Consider the following 9,959-nt stretch of genomic DNA (forward strand, 5'->3'; position numbering starts at 1 on the left):
GCTCTTATTTTGAAAGTTCAGTTGTTTTCAGTTATAAAATAAAGTTTCCATCCTGTACCCGCACCGCTAACTGGACCTGACCCTTCAGCATCCAGCAGCAAACGGGTCAGAGGTCCTGAGTTTGAGCCTTTGAAGCGAACTCGAGGACGCTGGTTCATGAGAACGTGATACGATCGTGCTGTGATAGTCACGTAGTTTCAGTCTCACTCCTGTCACTTCTCATTGCTTCATCACAGCAAAGTGTTTTCCACGCGAACAGATCCGCGTGTCTAAAGCACCAGAACGATCTCAGCAGAAATATTCCCGTTGATCTGCAGAGAACACGAGTGGGAACGTGTGAAGAGTTCTTTCTTTCTGTGGTTTCACATCTCTGTCATCTCACATCCTTTGATGCGTGTGAAGCATAAATCTGAGTGCAGATTACACCATCAGATGCTTTAACAGGACTCTAATGTGGTGGAATCGCCCAGGGTCGGGCTCTCTGCTACAGCTGGAGTCGCAGGCCAAACAGTTAACGTGCTGTTTGCTGTTTGTGGTCGAGCGGCGAGCGCTCAGCGTTTTCTGAGTAAAGACACAGGAAGAAACAGCAGCAGGTGGAAACTCTGCCAGAGCTGCGGTTGTACAAACAAAGAGAGACAGCTGCACAGACTCAGGATGCTGCTAAAGAGCTCGCGCACACAGTCAGAGCGTGCAGGCAGGATGTGCTTCGAGAGGTGAAACACAGCCATGTTTTGACAGCTCGTACCGCAGTGAAATCCCATTTGCTCCCAGTCACAGCAGCGCTGAGACCCGCTCGGCTGCTCGGTCACCGAGCCGCTAATCGCTCCGTTCATAACGTGCCGTGTTATTCCTGGTGTGGAGATGCCAGCAAACAACTTTTAATACTCCTGCATCGGCACGAGCCGTCCATGTTTAAAGCGCTCACCAGACTGAAGTGTAATGTTTGTCCACAGAGATCTCACAGTGATTCAGTTTCACAGTGTCTCACGTCCCTCTGGTCACATTTCAGACGCTTCATGATCAAAGTAATGTTTTCATATCAGGGCTGAGAGCTCAGAGCTGGAACGCAGGAAGACCCCGACCCCGGCCCGCTCTCCGTGCAGTGTTCAAAAGCTGCTTTTAAGTTTGGCTTTATTTTCTGCTTTGACCTCGAGCCTGCACTCAAACGTTGGCCACCCCTCTGAGGTGAAAGCAGAGCAGCGTTTCTGTGGTGTTGTGAGTGAGTGTTGTTTATCTGAAAGTTGAACGTCTTCGCCGTGTATCCGGGACTCCGGTGTACCCCAGGGTAGGGTTCTCGGCTCATTGTTCTTCTGAGTTTATCACAACCCGAAGCAGCAGAACGCCGGCCAGCGGCTGCTTCCTCTGTGCACAGGAAATGTTATCACATAAAAAACTGGTGAATATTTAAAAATGTGGCCTGAGGAGCCGCTGGTTCAGTTTGGCTTTGAACCCAGTGTAGAAATGTTCATCTGGGTTTATTCTTGGTGTTGTCGTTCTGCGGTGTTTGCTGATATATGTCTGTGTTGGCGTCTTGGCTGAAGTTGCTATGGAGACTTGGTGACGTGAGTCTCAGAGCAGAGGCTGTCCTGCACAGGGAAACACTTCGCATCAGGAAGTCTTCTGTGTTACCTGCTGTGAGTCGTTATCTCGTCTTCTCACGTGATTATTTATCTGTAACCACCTGTTTGCTGGGATCTAAAGGTCGTGTGGTTTATGAGCATGAATGAACCCCGGGCTTATTTTAAAGATGAGCTCCTGTTAACGTGTCGTCGAGTGCCGTGTGACTCGTCGTCACCTTTAGTTTGTGAAACCTTGAATTCATCTGAGTATTTTCTTCATGGAGGGTTTGGGTGCTCACCAACAGTTTTTTCCAAAACACGGCGCCGTGCCCAGCTCTCTGTCACACCGCACTTCTTTTAATGTGATTCAGCTACGTTTCCACTGCTAGGAAACACGCAAAGGCCACGCGAGCAGATGAAGCGCTCACAGCCCACAAAGGTCTGTTCAGCGCTTCGACCGTAACACCGAGCTCAGTTTGCTCGTAAAGCCGAGGTGAAGCCGAGATGAGCCAAGGTGAGCCTCTAACTCCAGGGATGAACTAGATGAACACGCAACATTTCAATTTTCATTTTAAAACGGATCTTCAGGCTCGTTGTGTTTGCTCGCCTCTCACAAAACACGTCATTTGCTTCTTTTGCTAAATCTACAAAAAAATGAAAAAACACAGTTTGACCTGAAATAGTGGCACCAACAGCTGTTAGCTGGAAACTTACCTGATCTCAGCGTGGTGTGCAGTGTGTATCTGACAGTCACGTCAGACAGGGTGCAAAGACCTGACGGTCGACAGGAGGTCAGGAGGAGGACAGGAGGAGGTCTGGAGGAGGATAGGAGGACGACAGGATAGTAGGAGCAAAGACCTGACGGTGATCAGCTGATCGTCGACTGAAACCTCATCAGCAATGGTCAGGAAGACGTTTTTACTGAAGAGAGACAGGAGGAGGAGAGGGGGAGGTAAGGAGGACGATGGGAGGAGGTCAGGAGGAGATTGGGAGGAGGACAGGAGGAGGTCTGGGACAGGAGGAGGTCAGGAGGAGGTCAGGAGGAGGTCTGGGACAGGAGGAGGTCAGGAAGAGGACAGGAGGAGGACAGGAAGAGGTCTGGAGGAGGATAGGAGGACGACAGGAGGAGAAGGTCTGGAGGAGGTCAGAAGGTCAGGTGGAGGACAGGAGGAGGTCTGGAGAAGGTCAGGAGGAGATTGGGAGGAGGACAGGAAGAGGTCAGGAGAAGATCTGGAGGAGGTCAGGAAGACGAGAAGAGGAGGTCAGGAGGAGGTTAGGAGGAGGACAGGAGGAGGTCTGGAACAGGAGAAGGTTAGGAGGAGGATAGGAGGAGGTTAGGAGGAGGACAGGAGGAGGTCTGGAACAGGAGAAGGTTAGGAGGAGGATAGGAGGAGGTAAGAAAGATGACAGGAGGAGGTTAGGAGGAGGACAGGAGGAGGTCTGGAACAGGAGGAGGATAGGAGGAGGTCAGGAAGACGACAGGAGGTGGTCTGGGACAGGAGGACGACAGGAGGAGGTCTGGAGGAGGTCAGGAGGAGGACAGAGGAGGTCAGGAGGAGGACAGGAGGAGGTCAGGAGGAGGACAGGAGGAGGTCAGGAGAAGATCAGGAGGAGCTAACTGGAGGGGGTCAGGTGGAGATCGGGAGGAGGACAGGAGGAGGTCTGGAGAAGGACAGAGGAGGTCTGGGACAGGAGGACGACAGGAGGAGGTCAGGAGGAGGACAGAGGAGGTCTGGGACAGGAGGACGACGGGAGGAGGTCTGGAGGAGGTCAGGAGAAGATCAGGAGGAGCTAACTGGAGGGGGTCAGGAGGGGATCGGGAGGAGGACAGGAGGAGGTCTGGAGAAGGACAGAGGAGGTCTGGGACAGGAGGACGACAGGAGGAGGTCAGGAGGACAGAGGAGGTCTGGGACAGGAGGACGACAGGAGGACGACAGGGACAGGAGGAGGACAGAGGAGGTCTGGGACAGGAGGACGACAGGAGGATGTCAGGAGGAGGTCTGGAGGAGGTCAGGAGGAGGACAGAGGAGGTCTGGAGAAGGACAGAGGAGGTCTGGGACAGGAGGACGACAGGAGGAGGTCAGGAGGAGGACAGAGGAGGTCTAGGACAGGAGGACGACAGGAGGACGACAGGGACAGGAGGAGGACAGAGGAGGTCTGGGACAGGAGGACGACAGGAGGAGGTCTGGAGAAGGACAGAGGAGGTCTGAGACAGGAGGACGACAGGAGGACGACATGAGGAGGTCTGGGACAGGAGGAGGTCTGGAGAAGGACAGAGGAGGTCTGGGACAGGAGGACGACAGGAGGAGGTCAGGAGGAGGACAGAGGAGGTCTGGGACAGGAGGACGACGGGAGGAGGTCTGGAGGAGGTCAGGAGAAGATCAGGAGGAGCTAACTGGAGGGGGTCAGGAGGGGATCGGGAGGAGGACAGGAGGAGGTCTGGAGAAGGACAGAGGAGGTCTGGGACAGGAGGACGACAGGAGGAGGTCAGGAGGACAGAGGAGGTCTGGGACAGGAGGACGACAGGAGGACGACAGGGACAGGAGGAGGACAGAGGAGGTCTGGGACAGGAGGACGACAGGAGGATGTCAGGAGGAGGTCTGGAGGAGGTCAGGAGGAGGACAGAGGAGGTCTGGAGAAGGACAGAGGAGGTCTGGGACAGGAGGACGACAGGAGGAGGTCAGGAGGAGGACAGAGGAGGTCTAGGACAGGAGGACGACAGGAGGACGACAGGGACAGGAGGAGGACAGAGGAGGTCTGGGACAGGAGCACGACAGGAGGATGTCAGGAGGAGGTCTGGAGGAGGTCTGGAGGAGGTCAGGAGGAGGACAGAGGAGGTCTGGGACAGGAGGACGACAGGAGGAGGTCTGGAGAAGGACAGAGGAGGTCTGGGACAGGAGGACGACAGGAGGATGTCAGGAGGAGGTCTGGAGGAGGTCAGGAGGAGGACAGAGGAGGTCTGGGACAGGAGGACGACAGGAGGAGGTCTGGAGAAGGACAGAGGAGGTCTGAGACAGGAGGAGTATTTTCTTCATGGAGGGTTTGGGTGCTCACCAACAGTTTTTTCCAAAACACGGCGCCGTGCCCAGCTCTCTGTCACACCGCACTTCTTTTAATGTGATTCAGCTACGTTTCCACTGCTAGGAAACACGCAAAGGCCACGCGAGCAGATGAAGCGCTCACAGCCCACAAAGGTCTGTTCAGCACTTCGACCGTAACACCGAGCTCAGTTTGCTCGTAAAGCCGAGGTGAAGCCGAGATGAGCCAAGGTGAGCCTCTAACTCCAGGGATGAACTAGATGAACACGCAACATTTCAATTTTCATTTTAAAACGGATCTTCAGGCTCGTTGTGTTTGCTCGCCTCTCACAAAACACGTCATTTGCTTCTTTTGCTAAATCTACAAAAAAATGAAAAAACACAGTTTGACCTGAAATAGTGGCACCAACAGCTGTTAGCTGGAAACTTACCTGATCTCAGCGTGGTGTGCAGTGTGTATCTGACAGTCACGTCAGACAGGGTGCAAAGACCTGACGGTCGACAGGAGGTCAGGAGGAGGACAGGAGGAGGTCTGGAGGAGGATAGGAGGACGACAGGATAGTAGGAGCAAAGACCTGACGGTGATCAGCTGATCGTCGACTGAAACCTCATCAGCAATGGTCAGGAAGACGTTTTTACTGAAGAGAGACAGGAGGAGGAGAGGGGGAGGTAAGGAGGACGATGGGAGGAGGTCAGGAGGAGATTGGGAGGAGGACAGGAGGAGGTCTGGGACAGGAGGAGGTCAGGAGGAGGTCAGGAGGAGGTCTGGGACAGGAGGAGGTCAGGAAGAGGACAGGAGGAGGACAGGAAGAGGTCTGGAGGAGGATAGGAGGACGACAGGAGGAGAAGGTCTGGAGGAGGTCAGAAGGTCAGGTGGAGGACAGGAGGAGGTCTGGAGAAGGTCAGGAGGAGATTGGGAGGAGGACAGGAAGAGGTCAGGAGAAGATCTGGAGGAGGTCAGGAAGACGAGAAGAGGAGGTCAGGAGGAGGTTAGGAGGAGGACAGGAGGAGGTCTGGAACAGGAGAAGGTTAGGAGGAGGATAGGAGGAGGTTAGGAGGAGGACAGGAGGAGGTCTGGAACAGGAGAAGGTTAGGAGGAGGATAGGAGGAGGTAAGAAAGATGACAGGAGGAGGTTAGGAGGAGGACAGGAGGAGGTCTGGAACAGGAGGAGGATAGGAGGAGGTCAGGAAGACGACAGGAGGTGGTCTGGGACAGGAGGACGACAGGAGGAGGTCTGGAGGAGGTCAGGAGGAGGACAGAGGAGGTCCGGAGGAGGACAGGAGGAGGTCAGGAGGAGGACAGGAGGAGGTCTGGAACAGGAGGACGACAGGAGGAGGTCTGGAGGAGGTCAGGAGAAGATCAGGAGGAGCTAACTGGAGGGGGTCAGGTGGAGATCGGGAGGAGGACAGGAGGAGGTCTGGAGAAGGACAGAGGAGGTCTGGGACAGGAGGACGACAGGAGGAGGTCAGGAGGAGGACAGAGGAGGTCTGGGACAGGAGGACGACGGGAGGAGGTCTGGAGGAGGTCAGGAGAAGATCAGGAGGAGCTAACTGGAGGGGGTCAGGAGGGGATCGGGAGGAGGACAGGAGGAGGTCTGGAGAAGGACAGAGGAGGTCTGGGACAGGAGGACGACAGGAGGAGGTCAGGAGGACAGAGGAGGTCTGGGACAGGAGGACGACAGGAGGACGACAGGGACAGGAGGAGGACAGAGGAGGTCTGGGACAGGAGGACGACAGGAGGATGTCAGGAGGAGGTCTGGAGGAGGTCAGGAGGAGGACAGAGGAGGTCTGGAGAAGGACAGAGGAGGTCTGGGACAGGAGGACGACAGGAGGAGGTCAGGAGGAGGACAGAGGAGGTCTAGGACAGGAGGACGACAGGAGGACGACAGGGACAGGAGGAGGACAGAGGAGGTCTGGGACAGGAGGACGACAGGAGGAGGTCTGGAGAAGGACAGAGGAGGTCTGAGACAGGAGGACGACAGGAGGACGACATGAGGAGGTCTGGGACAGGAGGAGGTCTGGAGAAGGACAGAGGAGGTCTGGGACAGGAGGACGACAGGAGGAGGTCAGGAGGAGGACAGAGGAGGTCTGGGACAGGAGGACGACGGGAGGAGGTCTGGAGGAGGTCAGGAGAAGATCAGGAGGAGCTAACTGGAGGGGGTCAGGAGGGGATCGGGAGGAGGACAGGAGGAGGTCTGGAGAAGGACAGAGGAGGTCTGGGACAGGAGGACGACAGGAGGAGGTCAGGAGGACAGAGGAGGTCTGGGACAGGAGGACGACAGGAGGACGACAGGGACAGGAGGAGGACAGAGGAGGTCTGGGACAGGAGGACGACAGGAGGATGTCAGGAGGAGGTCTGGAGGAGGTCAGGAGGAGGACAGAGGAGGTCTGGAGAAGGACAGAGGAGGTCTGGGACAGGAGGAGGACAGGAGGAGGTCAGGAGAAGGACAGAGGAGGTCTAGGACAGGAGGACGACAGGAGGACGACAGGGACAGGAGGAGGACAGAGGAGGTCTGGGACAGGAGCACGACAGGAGGATGTCAGGAGGAGGTCTGGAGGAGGTCTGGAGGAGGTCAGGAGGAGGACAGAGGAGGTCTGGGACAGGAGGACGACAGGAGGAGGTCTGGAGAAGGACAGAGGAGGTCTGGGACAGGAGGACGACAGGAGGATGTCAGGAGGAGGTCTGGAGGAGGTCAGGAGGAGGACAGAGGAGGTCTGGGACAGGAGGACGACAGGAGGAGGTCTGGAGAAGGACAGAGGAGGTCTGAGACAGGAGGACGACAGGAGGACGACATGAGGAGGTCTGGGACAGGAGGAGGTCAGGAGGAGGACAGAGGAGGTCTGGGACAGGAGGATGTCAGGAGGAGGTCTGGAGGAGGACAGAGGAGGTCTGGGACAGGAGGAGGTCTGGAGAAGGACAGAGGAGGTCTGGGACAGGAGGAGGTCTGGAGAAGGACAGGAGGAGGTCAGGAGAAGATCAGGAGGAGCTAACTGGAGTGGTCAGGAGGAGATCGGGAGGAGGACAGGAGGAGGTCTTACCTTTTTTAGCCATTCCTCGCCATCGGTCCCCTGACCATGGTCGGAATACACAAGGGGAGATGCTTACTCCAGGGCCGAAGTTTTGTCCTCCTTCTGGGTTAACTCCCTTCACTTTTGCGGAGTAGTGAGGTAGGCAGAAATCAGCCGAGACACTCAGGAGTACTGAAGAGATGAGGCTTTTGTCATGTAACGGTGTGGCAGACAGGAAAATAGGACCCAAACGCAAACTCACGGGAAAACAGGACTGAACTCAAAATGAAGCTTTAATGCTGACAAAAAGGTGACAAAAGATAACGGTGATACAAAAGCAATACAAAACTAAACTGGGAGAAGCCAATTGTAACACATACCAGAAAACACGGGGAGAATCACACACAGCATGAGGGACGACGCGACACTGACTCAGAGAAACACAGGGTTTAAATACACTGGGGAGTAACGAGGGGAATGAGACACAGAAGGAGGGCACAGCTGGGAGAAATCAGGACTGACGAGACAAGCAAAGCAGGACGCATTCACATAAGACACGGACCTTCAAAGTAAAACAGGAAGGATCACACAGAGACGCGAACATGACACAGTGGAGACAGCAACTAAGAAACACAGAGACATAAACCATAAGGCAGAGGACTCTAAGAACCAAAATACGCGGAGGGAAATACTCAGCTTGGAACACAAGAAACTAGACTAGAGGGAGTAACAAAAGACCAACCATGAGAACATAATGCACAATGCAGAGTGACAGAAAACAAACTCAAACATGCAAAGACACACAATTACACAGAACAGAGGGGACACATAGAGACATGAAGGGCAAGGGCTCAAAACTAGAAGCCATAGAATAAATCACACACATAAGTACAATAATACAAAAACCACAAAGAACTAAAAACGCTGGGTCAGGAGACCCAGGACCGTGACAGCTTTAATAACGGCACTGCACATTTCAAAACACACTGCATAGGCTGTAGCCCGTTAGAACGCTGCTCTCGGTCACCGCCTCTACCCGTGACATTCTTTTTCGCTTACCGCGTTTCCTCACACGCATGCTCTCACACACATCGCATACACGCCTCACACAGCACCCAGCCACACACAAGCTGGCAGTTCCTGCAACACTACCCCCACTCTGGATGGCAATTAAACAATAGTTCCACTCCAGAATTGTAATGCACAAAATAAAACATTTCAAGTGCTGTAAAGTAGAAAAGAAATTACACAACTGTAACTGTTACATGGCGACTATATATAATAAGAATAACTAACTTATCCTAGCATCTTGGAAGGCACAAATACAAATGCATGTACATAACCCCGTAGGTTCTTCAGATACTTTACTCCCCCTTTTTTAATGTAAACACTGGCACAATGAAAAACATAGCTCTCTTAAACCATTGTAGCTAACACTGTAGGAAGCTGAAACGATTTAAACTTGAACTGAATCTTCAGTCCTACTTGAAACTGTCCATGGTAGATAAACCAAGCTAAGTAACCCACACCCCATACCGGTCTGGTGCTCTGCGCCGACGAGTTGGTCACTGAAACTGTTGGCCCAGATGGTCTGGCTCACCCACCACACCCACCACACCCCCACCATTCTCATGGTCTACATGGGAAGGAGACGATGGGACAAGCACAACCAGAGTGGGATCAGCTGCAACTGAGACAGAGAGAAGCTGGGACCATTGCCAGTGTCTGTAGAGAACAGACTGTGCAGACCCAGATCACGGTCTGCTGGGTCATCCTCTAAAGCTGGTGGGACCTCTGTAGGTGACCACTGATGAGCTTGATCAAGGACCCAGGTATTGTCCAGGGGCTCACAGCAGCGATAATGCTTTAGCTGGTCATGGTGGACAACTTTCATTTTAGATCTTGGGTTCTTCTGGATCCGATAAACTAGGTCATCCAATTGCCCCAGGACAAAGAATGGTCCTTCATACGATGGGAGGAAATTTTTGACCTTGTTCTTGATGTGACATGTTCCTTTGATGAGATACCACACAGGATCTCCAGTCTTGTACTGTGTGTGGCAACAGTTCTTGTCATATTGTCTCTTTGCGCGCGTGACTGACTCACACAGGGCTTCCCTGACGATGAGGTGAGCCAGCTCCAGCCGCTGAAGCATTTGCTGCACATACTCTGGAGCTGAGGGTTGGTTGTCTGGATCGGGAGGTAAACCTGCGACAAGGTCCACTGGCTCACTCAGTTCTCGACCAAACATCATGAAGTTTGGGGTGAAACCTGTAGCACTGTGCTTGGTCGCCCTGTAGGCCATAACAGCGTACGGGATCATCAGGTCCCAGTCCCAATGACAACGTTCTGC

The sequence above is a fragment of the Astatotilapia calliptera genome, chromosome 16, assembly GCF_900246225.1.
Source record: "Astatotilapia calliptera chromosome 16, fAstCal1.2, whole genome shotgun sequence".
Classification (NCBI taxonomy): domain Eukaryota; kingdom Metazoa; phylum Chordata; class Actinopteri; order Cichliformes; family Cichlidae; genus Astatotilapia; species Astatotilapia calliptera.